Here is a 13,180-nt window from a genome sequence, read left to right on the forward strand (position 1 = left end):
ACGTCTTCACACCCTGGGCCTTAAGGACCCATGACGTATGCATACGTCATGGCGTTTTCCGGTCTCTGCCGCTCGCCGGGCAGAGATCGGAACTGGATGCCTGCTGAAATCCTTCAGCAGGCATCCAGGGCAAACGCCGAGGGGGGCCATGTAGGCCTCCCATGTCGGCGATCGCCGCAAATCGCAAGGGAAATCGCCCTTGCGATCTGCGGCGATACCGGGCTGATCGGGTCTCTGGGACCCGACCGCCCGGTAATTTCGCATGATCCCGGCTGTCACAGACAGCCAGGACCATGCTGGAGTATCGGAGCGAGGTGGCAAGCCGGCCACCTCCTCCGATCCCCTGCGATCTGTCGGTTAGTTAACCGACCAATCGCAGGAGGGGGGGCGGTTACTTCCTCCCGTCCTGCCCGGCCCCTGAAAGTCCGGAGAGGACGGGAGGAAGACCGGAGGACGCGGCGGGGGACGGGGGAGTGCTGGGGACCGGCCCCGGTACTTACCTCGTCCCTGAAGACCCGGATCCGGACGATGAAGACGGCGGCAGCGGCGACAGGTGAGTCGATCTTCAGCCGCGGTCGGGCCCTTTACAGCAATGCACGTCGCCGTAAAGCGACATGCATTGCTGTAATAGGACCCTGTAAACTACAACTCCCAGCATGCCCAGACAGCCCTTGGCGTCTGGGCATGCTGGGAGTTGCAGTTTTGCAACATCTGGAGGTCCACAGTTTGGAGACCACTGTGCCCTTCCAGATGTTGCAAAACTACACATCCTCAGCATGCCCTTACTGTCCAGGCATGCTGGGAGTTGTAGTGCTGTAACATCTGGCCCTTCAGATGTTGCAGAACTACAACTCCCAGCATGCCTGGACAGTTTTGGCATACTGGGAGTTGTAGTTTTGCAACATCTGGAAGGGCACAGATTGGGAACCACTGTATCAGTGGTCTGCAAACTGTAGTCCTCCAGATGTTGCAAAACTACAACTCCAAGCATGCTGGGAGTTGTAGTTCGGCAACTTCTGGCTCTAAAGATGTTGCCGAACTACTACTCCCAGCATGCCTGAGAATGTTTGGGAGTTGTGGTTTTGCAACAGCTGGAGGCACACTGGTTGGGAAACATTGTTTCCTAACTCAGTGTTTCCCAACCCGTGTGCCTCCAGCTGTTGCAAAACCACAACTCCCAAACATTCTCAGGCATGCTGGGAGTAGTAGTTTTGCAACAGCTGGAGGCCCCCCCCCCCTGTGAATGTACAGGGTACACTCACATGGGCAGGGGGCTTACAGTGAGTATCAGGCTGCAAGTTTGCGATGCAGCAAATTTTGCGCGGCAGCTCAAACTCGCTGTAATCCCCCGCCCGTGTGACTGTACCCTAAAAACACTACACACCACTACACTAACACAAAATAAAATAAAAAGTAAAAAACACTACATATACACATACCCCTACACAGCCCCCCTCCCCTCCCCAATAAAAATGAAAAACGCCTGGTACGCCACGGTTTCCAAAATGGAGCCTCCAGCTGTTGCAAAACAACAACTCCCAGTATTGCCAGACAGCCGTTGACTGTCCAGGCATGCTGGGAGTTTTGCAACAGCTGGAGGCACCCTGTTTGGGAATCGCTGGCGTAGAATACCCCTATGTCCACCCCTATGCAAATCCCTAATTCAGGCCTCAAATGCGCATGGCGCTCTCACTTTGGAGCCCTGTGGTATTTCAAGGCAACAGTTTAGGGACACATATGGGGTATCGCCGTACTCGGGAGAAATTGACTAACAAATCTTGGGGGTCTTTTTCTCCTTTCACCCCTTATGAAAAGGTGAAGTTGGGGTCTACACCAGCATGTTAGTGTAAAAAAATAAACTTTTTACACTAACATGCTGGTGTTGCCCTATACTTTTCATTTTGACAAGAGGTAAAGGGGAAAAAAGCGCCACAAAATTTGTAACACAATTTCTCCCGAGTACGGAGGTACCCCATATGTGGGCGCAAACTGCTCTGGGGGCTAACAACAAGGCCCAGAAGGGAGAGTGCGCCATGTACATTTGAGGTGATTTGCACAGGGGTGGCTAATTGTTACAGCGGTTTTGACAAACGCAAAAAAAACAAAACCCCACATGTGACCCCATTTCGGAAACTACACCCCTCACGGAATGTAATGAGGGGTGCAGTGAGAATTTACCCCCCACTGGTGTCTGACAGATCTTTGGAACAGTGGGCTGTGCAAATTAAAAATGTTGTACAGCCCACTGTTCCAAAGATATGACAGACACCAGTGGGGGGTAAATGCTCATTTTATGCCTTGTTACGTTCCTCAAGGGGTCTAGTTTCCAAAATGGTATGCCATGTGGGGGTTATTTTGCTGTCCTGGCACCATATGGGCTTCCTAAATGCGACATGCCCCCCGAGCAAAATTTGCTCTCAAAAAGCCAAATATGACTCCTTCTCTTCTGAGCATTGTAGTTCGCCCGTAGTGCACTTCAGGTCAACTTATGGGGTACCTCCATAATCAGAAGAGATGTGGTTACAAATTTTGGGGGGTATTTTCTGCTATTAACCCTTGCAAAAATGTGAAATTTGGGGGGAAACACACATTTTAGTGATTTTTTTTAATTTTTTTTTTACGTATGCAAAAGTCGTGAAACCCCTGTGGGGTATTAAGGCTCACTTTATTTCTTGTTACGTTCCACAAGGGGTCTAGTTTCCAAAATGGTATGCCATGTGTTTTTTTTTTGCTGTCCTGGCACCATAGGGGCTTCCTAAATGCGACATGCCCCCGAGCAAAATTTGCTCTCAAAAAGCCAAATATGACTCCTTCTCTTCTGAGCATTGTAGTTCACCCATAGTACACCTCAGGTCAACTTATGGGGTACCTTCATACTCAGAAGAGATGGGGTTACAATGTTTGGGGGGTATTTTCTGCTATTAACCCTTGCAAAAATGTGAAATTTGGGGGGAAACACACATTTTAGTGAAATTTTATTTTTATTTTTTTACATATGCAAAAGTCGTGAAACCCCTGTGGGGTATTAAGGCTCACTTTATTCCTTGTTACGTACCTCAAGGGGTCTAGTTTCCAAAATGGTATGCCATGTGGGGGATTTTTGCTGTTCTGGCACCATAGGGGCTTCCTAAATGCAACATGCCTCCCAAAAACCATTTCAAAAAAACGTACTCTCCAAAATCCCCTTGTCGCTCCTTCGCTTCTGAGCCCTCTACTGCGCCCACCGAACACTTTACATAGACATATGAGGTATGTGCTTACTCGAGAGAAATTGGGCTACAAATATAAGTATACATTTTCTCCTTTTTCCCCTTGTAAAAATTCAAAAATTGGGTCTACAAGAACATGCGAGTGTAAAAAATGGAGATTGTGAATTTTCTCCTTCACTTTGCTGTTATTCCTGTGAAACACCTAAAGGGTTAAAACGCGGACTGAATGTCATTTTGAATACTCTGGGTGGTACAGTTTTTATAATGGGGTCATTTGTGGGGTATTTATAATATGAAGACCCTTCAAATCCACTTCAAACCTGAACTGGTCCATGAAAAATTGTGAGTTTGGAAATTTTGTGAAAAATTGGAAAATTGCTGCTGAACTTTGAAGCCCTCTGGTGACTTCCAAAAGTAAAAACACGTAAATTTTATGATGCAAACATAAAATAGACATATTGTATATGTGAATAAAAAAAAAAATTATTTGGAATATCCATTTTCCTTACAAGCAGAGAGCTTCAAAGTTAAAAAAATGCAAAATTTTCAAATTTTTCATAAAATGTTGGGATTTTTCACCAAGAAAGGATGCAAGATACCACAAAATTTTACCACTATGTTAAAGTAGAATATGTCACGAAAAAACAATCTCGGAATCAGAATGATAACTAAAAGCATTCCAGAGTTATTAATGTTTAAAGTGACAGTGGTCAGAATTGCAAAAAATGGCCGGGTCCTGAGGTGTAAAATGGCTGGGTCCTTAAAGGGTTAAACTTTTGGGGCTTATGTTTCTACGCAGTGCATTTTTGGGTATAATGACACTTTATCTTTATTCTGTATGTCCATACGATTAAAATGATACCCTACTTATATAAGTTTGATTTTGGTCGTACTTCTGAAAATTTTATATGTTAAAAAATGTCCTCTTCTGGCCCCTATATCTTTTATTTTTTTCCAGATACTGGGATGTATGAGGGCTCATTTTTTGCTGGTACCATTTTTGTTTTTATCTGACTTTTTGATCACTTTTTATAAAAAAAAAAAAAAAATGTTTGGTATAAAAAGTAACCAAAATAAATTAATTTATTATATATTTTTATAGTTCGGCCATTTAAGCATGTGGCAATACCACATATGTTTATATTTATTTTTATTTACATAGTTATTTATTTTTTTATGGGAAAAGTGGGACTTTATTAGGGAAGTGGTTAAATCACATTTATTAACTTTTTCTTTACACTTTTTTTTTGCAATGTTCTAGCCCCCATATGGGGCTATAAGATGCAATACACTGATCTCTCACATTGGTCAATGCTATGCCATAGCAATGCATTGATCATTGCTATCGGCGGTCGATTGCTCAAACCTGGATCTCAGGCTTGGAGCAATCAATTACTGATCAGACGCGGAGGAGGCAGGTAAGGGACCCTCCTCGTGCGTCCATTTCACTGTGGTGGTCCCGATCAGCCCGACTGAGCAGCCGGGGATGCTTTTTTTTTTTCACTTTAGATGCTGCAATCAACTTTAGCCCCGGATCCTGGCTACCGTTAACAGTATTGTTGATAATTTTATAAAAAATAGATTGACTTCTAATTATATTCCCTATAAGTGTTTCAAACAGATAGTTTAACTCTACAAGTAATCTATCTTTATTAATAGTGGCTAGAGATGAGCGAATCGAAGCTGACGAACCCAAATTCGTTACGAATTTCATGAAATATTCAATTAGCAACTACTGTGAATATCGCCACGATTCTATCGCGTGAATCGCTTCATTAAACTCCATTTACAGCGTTACAGGCTCCAGGACTCCTAAAATGGCGGATCCACATGTCATTACATGGGGCAGGGGATGCTGGGAAGGCGTGAAGGTAATAAAGGTAGGTGGGATGACCCCGAATCACATGTGAGATGCAGCCTATCAGCATTCATTGACCCCTGTGATGTCACAGCCCTATATAATCGGCAGCCATCTTGCGGCTGCTCATTTCATGCCATATACACTGCAGAGATAGGATGGACTGCGTGTCTGTATGTGTTACACAGAGACGCTGAATTGTTTATACCGCAGCGTTCCACTGCCAACTGCTAGTCACATCAGGGTGGTGGACAGAGAGAAGTGCAGTGCTTGTTGTCACTGAGAAGGATTTTGACGCCAGCCATTAAGCTCCCAGTCACTTCATTCAGCATTTTATCAGAGGGGCAGATAGCTTTTCGTGGCCTCATACATATCAACAAGCTGCCTGAACTTCATGAACCTTATCACAGGAGGCAGGAAAGATTTTCAGCGCAATTCTGTGTATTTTTTCCACAAGAAATCATCTGCTGCTTATATTAGTCTATAGACGGTATAAAAACCAGTTCACACCATTCTTAACACTCTGTGACAGAGCAATTTAGGGTTTAATCCCCGTAGTTTTTTTTTTGTGGTGCTGCTGTGCAAAAATAAGTTTTTTCAGCGGACTGTAGTGCATTTGTCTGCCCTCATACCTGCATACCACATACCTACATCAAAGCAGTCTACAATTTTTTATCTGTAAATCTGTAACAAGTCTAGATACTGGAAAAGTCCTGGCAAAAGTAATCACCGGCTGGTGTTTTACAAAAATACAGAGTTTTTTGGCATATTGTAGGGCATTTTTTTGCCCTCATACGTGCATACCACATACCTACATCTTAAGTAGTGTACCATTTTGTAACCTGTTAATCTATCAAGGGCCTACATATTGTGAAAGTCCAAGCAAAATTAGCCACCGGCTGGTGTTTTGAAAAAATTCAAAGTTTTTAGGCTTATTGTAGCGCATTTTTCTGCCCTCCTCAGTGCATACCACATACATACATCTAATAAGTGTACCATTTTGCACCTGTTAATCTGTCAAGGGCCTATATACTGTGAAAGTCCAAGCAAAATTACTCACCGGCTGGTGTTTTACAAAAATGCAGAGTTTTAGGCATATTGTTGCGCATTTTTCTGCCCTTATCAATGCATACCGCATACGTACATCAAATTAGAGTATCATTTTGTACCTGATAATCTCTCAAGGGCCTACATACTGTGAAAGTCCAAGCAAAATTATTCACTGGCTGGTGTTTTAAAAAAAATACAGAGTTTTTTGGCATATGGTAGCGCATTTTTCTGCCCTCATCAGTGCATACTGCATACGTACATCTAATTAGTGTGCCATTTTGTACATTTTAATCTGTGAAAAGCCTACATACTGTGAAAGTCGAAGTAACAGTACTCACCGGCTGGTGTTTTACAAAAATACAGAGTTTTTTGGCGTATTGTTGCCCATTTCTCTGCCCTCATCAGTGCATACCACAAATGTACATCTAATACGTGTACCATTTTGTACCTGTTAATCTGTCAAGGGCCTACATACTGTGAAAGTCCAAGCAAAATGACTCACCGGCTGGTGTTTTACAAAAAGACAGAGTTTTTTGGAGTATTGTAGCGCATTTTCTGCCCTCATCAGTGCATACCGCATACGTACATCTAATTAGTATGCCATTTTGTACCTGTTAATCTGTGAAAGGCCTACATACTGTGAAAGTCCAAGTAACAGTACTCCCCGGCTGGTGTTTTACAAAAATACAGAGTTTTTTGGTGTATTGTTGCACATTTTTCTTCCCTCCTCAGTGCATACTGCATACGTACATCTAATTAGCGTACAATTTTGTACCTGTTAATCTGTGAAAGGCCTACATACTGTGAAAGTCCAAGTAACAGTACTCACCAGCTGGTGTTTTACAAAAATAGTTTTTTGGCGTATTGTTGCGCATTTCTCTGCCCTCATCAGTGCATAACGCATACGTACATCTAATTAGTGTACCATTTTGTACCTGTTAATCTTTGAAAGGCCTACATACTGTGAAAGTCGAAGCAACAGTACTCACCGGCTGGTGTTTTACAAAAATACAGAGTTTTTTGGCATATTGTTGCTCATTTTTCTGCCCTTATCAGTGCATACCGCATACGTACATCTAATTGGCGTACCATTCTGTACCTGTTAATCTGTGAAAGGCCTACATACTGTTAAAGTCCAAGCAACAGTACTCACTGGCTGGTGTTTTACAAAAATACAGAGTTTTTTGGCGTATTGTAGTGCATTTTTCTGCCCTCATCAGTGCAAACCGCATACGTACATCTAATTAGTGTGACATTTTGTACCTGTTAATCTGTGAAAGGCCTACATACTGTGAAAGTCCAAGCAACAGTACTCATCGGCTTGTGTTTTACAAAAATACAGAGTTTTTGGGCGTATTGTAGTGCATTTTTCTGCCCTCATCAGTGCAAACCACATACGTACATCTAATTAGTGTGCCATTTTGTACCTGTTAATCTTTGAAAGGCCTACATACTGTGAAAGTCGAAGCAACAGTACTCACCGGCTGGTATTTTTAAAAAATACAGAGTTTTTTTAGGTGTACTGTACCACATTTTTCTGCCCTGATCAGTGCATACCACATACGTAAGTGTACCATTTTGTACCTGTTAATCTTTCAAGGGCCTACATACTGTGAAAGTCCAAGCAAAATTACTCACCGGCTGGTGTTTTACAAAAATACAGAGTTTTTTGGCATATTGTTGCTCATTTTTCTGCCCTTATCAGTGCACACCGCATAGGTACATCTAATTGGCGTACCATTCTGTACCTGTTAATCTGTGAAAGGCCTACATACTGTTAAAGTCCAAACAACAGTACTCACTGGCTGGTGTTTTACAAAAATACAGAGTTTTTTGGCGTATTGTAGTGCATTTTTCTGCCCTCATCAGTGCAAACCGCATACGTACATCTAATTAGTGTGCCATTTTGTACCTGTTAATCTGTGAAAGGCCTACATACTGTGAAAGTCCAAGCAACAGTACTCATCGGCTGGTGTTTTACAAAAATACAGAGTTTTTTGGCGTATTGTAGTGCATTTTTCTGCCCTCATCAGTGCAAACCGCATACGTACATCTAATTAGTGTGCCATTTTGTACCTGTTAATCTTTGAAAGGCCTACATACTGTGAAAGTCGAAGCAACAGTACTCACCGGCTGGTATTTTTAAAAAATACAGAGTTTTTTAGGTGTACTGTACCACATTTTTCTGCCCTGATCAGTGCATACCACATACGTAAGTGTACCATTTTGTACCTGTTAATCTTTCAAGGGCCTACATACTGTGAAAGTCCAAGCAAAATTACTCACCGGCTGGTGTTTTACAAAAATACAGAGTTTTTTGGCATATTGTAGGGCATTTTTTTGCCCTCATACGTGCATACCACATACCTACATCTTAAGTAGTGTACCATTTTGTAACCTGTTAATCTATCAAGGGCCTACATATTGTGAAAGTCCAAGCAAAATTAGCCACCGGCTGGTGTTTTGAAAAAATTCAAAGTTTTTAGGCTTATTGTAGCGCATTTTTCTGCCCTCCTCAGTGCATACCACATACATACATCTAATAAGTGTACCATTTTGCACCTGTTAATCTGTCAAGGGCCTATATACTGTGAAAGTCCAAGCAAAATTACTCACCGGCTGGTGTTTTACAAAAATGCAGAGTTTTAGGCATATTGTTGCGCATTTTTCTGCCCTTATCAATGCATACCGCATACGTACATCAAATTAGAGTATCATTTTGTACCTGATAATCTCTCAAGGGCCTACATACTGTGAAAGTCCAAGCAAAATTATTCACTGGCTGGTGTTTTAAAAAAAATACAGAGTTTTTTGGCATATTGTAGCGCATTTTTCTGCCCTCATCAGTGCATACTGCATACGTACATCTAATTAGTGTGCCATTTTGTACATTTTAATCTGTGAAAAGCCTACATACTGTGAAAGTCGAAGTAACAGTACTCACCGGCTGGTGTTTTACAAAAATACAGAGTTTTTTGGCGTATTGTTGCCCATTTCTCTGCCCTCATCAGTGCATACCACAAATGTACATCTAATACGTGTACCATTTTGTACCTGTTAATCTGTCAAGGGCCTACATACTGTGAAAGTCCAAGCAAAATGACTCACCGGCTGGTGTTTTACAAAAAGACAGAGTTTTTTGGAGTATTGTAGCGCATTTTCTGCCCTCATCAGTGCATACCGCATACGTACATCTAATTAGTATGCCATTTTGTACCTGTTAATCTGTGAAAGGCCTACATACTGTGAAAGTCCAAGTAACAGTACTCCCCGGCTGGTGTTTTACAAAAATACAGAGTTTTTTGGTGTATTGTTGCACATTTTTCTTCCCTCCTCAGTGCATACTGCATACGTACATCTAATTAGCGTACAATTTTGTACCTGTTAATCTGTGAAAGGCCTACATACTGTGAAAGTCCAAGTAACAGTACTCACCAGCTGGTGTTTTACAAAAATAGTTTTTTGGCGTATTGTTGCGCATTTCTCTGCCCTCATCAGTGCATAACGCATACGTACATCTAATTAGTGTACCATTTTGTACCTGTTAATCTTTGAAAGGCCTACATACTGTGAAAGTCGAAGCAACAGTACTCACCGGCTGGTGTTTTACAAAAATACAGAGTTTTTTGGCATATTGTTGCTCATTTTTCTGCCCTTATCAGTGCATACCGCATACGTACATCTAATTGGCGTACCATTCTGTACCTGTTAATCTGTGAAAGGCCTACATACTGTTAAAGTCCAAGCAACAGTACTCACTGGCTGGTGTTTTACAAAAATACAGAGTTTTTTGGCGTATTGTAGTGCATTTTTCTGCCCTCATCAGTGCAAACCGCATACGTACATCTAATTAGTGTGACATTTTGTACCTGTTAATCTGTGAAAGGCCTACATACTGTGAAAGTCCAAGCAACAGTACTCATCGGCTTGTGTTTTACAAAAATACAGAGTTTTTGGGCGTATTGTAGTGCATTTTTCTGCCCTCATCAGTGCAAACCACATACGTACATCTAATTAGTGTGCCATTTTGTACCTGTTAATCTTTGAAAGGCCTACATACTGTGAAAGTCGAAGCAACAGTACTCACCGGCTGGTATTTTTAAAAAATACAGAGTTTTTTTAGGTGTACTGTACCACATTTTTCTGCCCTGATCAGTGCATACCACATACGTAAGTGTACCATTTTGTACCTGTTAATCTTTCAAGGGCCTACATACTGTGAAAGTCCAAGCAAAATTACTCACCGGCTGGTGTTTTACAAAAATACAGAGTTTTTTGGCATATTGTTGCTCATTTTTCTGCCCTTATCAGTGCACACCGCATAGGTACATCTAATTGGCGTACCATTCTGTACCTGTTAATCTGTGAAAGGCCTACATACTGTTAAAGTCCAAACAACAGTACTCACTGGCTGGTGTTTTACAAAAATACAGAGTTTTTTGGCGTATTGTAGTGCATTTTTCTGCCCTCATCAGTGCAAACCGCATACGTACATCTAATTAGTGTGCCATTTTGTACCTGTTAATCTGTGAAAGGCCTACATACTGTGAAAGTCCAAGCAACAGTACTCATCGGCTGGTGTTTTACAAAAATACAGAGTTTTTTGGCGTATTGTAGTGCATTTTTCTGCCCTCATCAGTGCAAACCGCATACGTACATCTAATTAGTGTGCCATTTTGTACCTGTTAATCTTTGAAAGGCCTACATACTGTGAAAGTCGAAGCAACAGTACTCACCGGCTGGTATTTTTAAAAAATACAGAGTTTTTTAGGTGTACTGTACCACATTTTTCTGCCCTGATCAGTGCATACCACATACGTAAGTGTACCATTTTGTACCTGTTAATCTTTCAAGGGCCTACATACTGTGAAAGTCCAAGCAAAATTACTCACCGGCTGGTGTTTTACAAAAATACAGAGTTTTTTGGCATATTGTTGCTCATTTTTCTGCCCTTATCAGTGCACACCGCATAGGTACATCTAATTGGCGTACCATTCTGTACCTGTTAATCTGTGAAAGGCCTACATACTGTTAAAGTCCAAACAACAGTACTCACTGGCTGGTGTTTTACAAAAATACAGAGTTTTTTGGCGTATTGTAGTGCATTTTTCTGCCCTCATCAGTGCAAACCGCATACGTACATCTAATTAGTGTGCCATTTTGTACCTGTTAATCTGTGAAAGGCCTACATACTGTGAAAGTCCAAGCAACAGTACTCATCGGCTGGTGTTTTACAAAAATACTGAGTTTTTTGGCGTATTGTTGCACATTTTTCTGCCCTCCTCAGTGCATACCGCATACGTACGTCTAATTAGTGTACCATTTTGTACCTGTTAATCTTTGAAAGGCCTACATACTTTGAAAGTCGAAGCAACAGTACTCACCGGCTGGTATTTTTAAAAAATATAGAGTTTTTAGGTGTACTGTACCACATTTTTCTGCCCTGATCAGTGCATACCACATACGTACATCTAATAAGTGTACCATTTTGTACCTGTTAATCTTTCAAGGGCCTACATACTGTGAAAGTCCAAGCCAAATTACTCACCGGCTGGTGTTTAAAAAAAATTACAGAGTTTTTAGGCATATTGTAGCGCATTTTTCTGTCCTTATCAGTGCATACCGTATACATACATCTAATTAGTGTACCATTTTGTACCTGTTAATCTGTCAATGGCCTACATACTGTGAAAGTCCAATCAATAGTACTCACCGGCTGATGTTTTAAAAAACTTACAGAGTTATTAGGCTCATTGTAGTGCATTTTTCTGGCCTCCTAAGTGCATAACGGATATGTACATCTAAGTAGTGTACAATTTCAAGGGCCTACATACTGTTAAAGGACAGCCAAAAGTAATCACCGGCTGGTGTTTTACAAAACTTACAGAGTTTTTAGGCTCATTGTGTTACTTTTTTAAACCTGTCAATCTGCAACATGACCACATACAGTGAAAGGCGTGTAGTGAAGCGTATTTTACTCCCCTTGTATACACACTAAGTATGTCAGGCAGAGATGTGCCAGGACATGCTCAGAGGAGTGGCAGAGGCCTAAATTTATCAGACAGAGGTCGTAGCAGACTAGGGGCGAGTGGCAGCAGGAGTTGCAGCGAGAGGCCTGAGCTCCCGGTATCAGCTACCGGTCGTGTCTCTACCGACAATCCATCTGTCATCGTCGATTGGTTGATGTGGTCATCCACTTCATCACAAGTAACATCTGATACCCCCAGTCAGCAGTCGGTCGGTTCCTCAGACACAACCCTCAGTTGGCATGGCCCAGGAGCAGTCCCTGTCCTTCCATTGTCTCTGTCCTATGCTGTTCCCACCCCTAAAGAATTATCTTACACAGTTGGCTCAGCTCCACTATTCAGTGAGGAAGATGTATTAGACGACAGTCAACAGCTACTGCCCAGCCAAGAAGTGGAGGAGACATCTGCTGCTTCCTACGCTAGGCGGGCAATTATTGATGAGGAGGGTGACGTGGGAGTTGGTGTTTCCAGTATTCAGGGTCCTGAATTATACACTGTTGAGGAACCTGAGGAGGACATCAGTGACAGGCAGACAGAACTTGATTATGATGAAGCCTGGAGTAGGCCACCTGCTTTGTGACAGCCTACCATTCCGGGAGGTAGTGGAACAGGGGTTCCTGGAGACGGCGGCAGTAGCAGTCAATTATTGCGCACTGTTGGTGGTAAAATCAGATACTCAGTGGTCTGGTAGTTTTACATCAAGCATCCGGAGGAAGTTAACACAGCCACATGTCGGCAGAAGGTGAAGCGTGGACAGGGTAGCAATGTTGGCACCACAGCCCTACGTCAACATATGATGCACCACCATAAAGAAGCCTGGGACAACCGTGGCTCAGATGTGGTGGTCCAGCCTGCCGCATCACCCAGTGGCACGCCACTCCCTCTTTCAGCCAGCCAAGGGTCCACCACCTCAGGCGAAGGGAGCCGTGTGTCATACCCTCCTTCTGTCGCTACAGATGCTTCTGCTCCTCCTACTTTTAGTCAGCCATTCCGCCAACAAACCATAGGCGAAGCCATGTCCAAGAGACAACAGTATG

Source organism: Hyla sarda, chromosome 10 (assembly GCF_029499605.1).
Source record: "Hyla sarda isolate aHylSar1 chromosome 10, aHylSar1.hap1, whole genome shotgun sequence".
Classification (NCBI taxonomy): Eukaryota; Metazoa; Chordata; class Amphibia; order Anura; family Hylidae; genus Hyla; species Hyla sarda.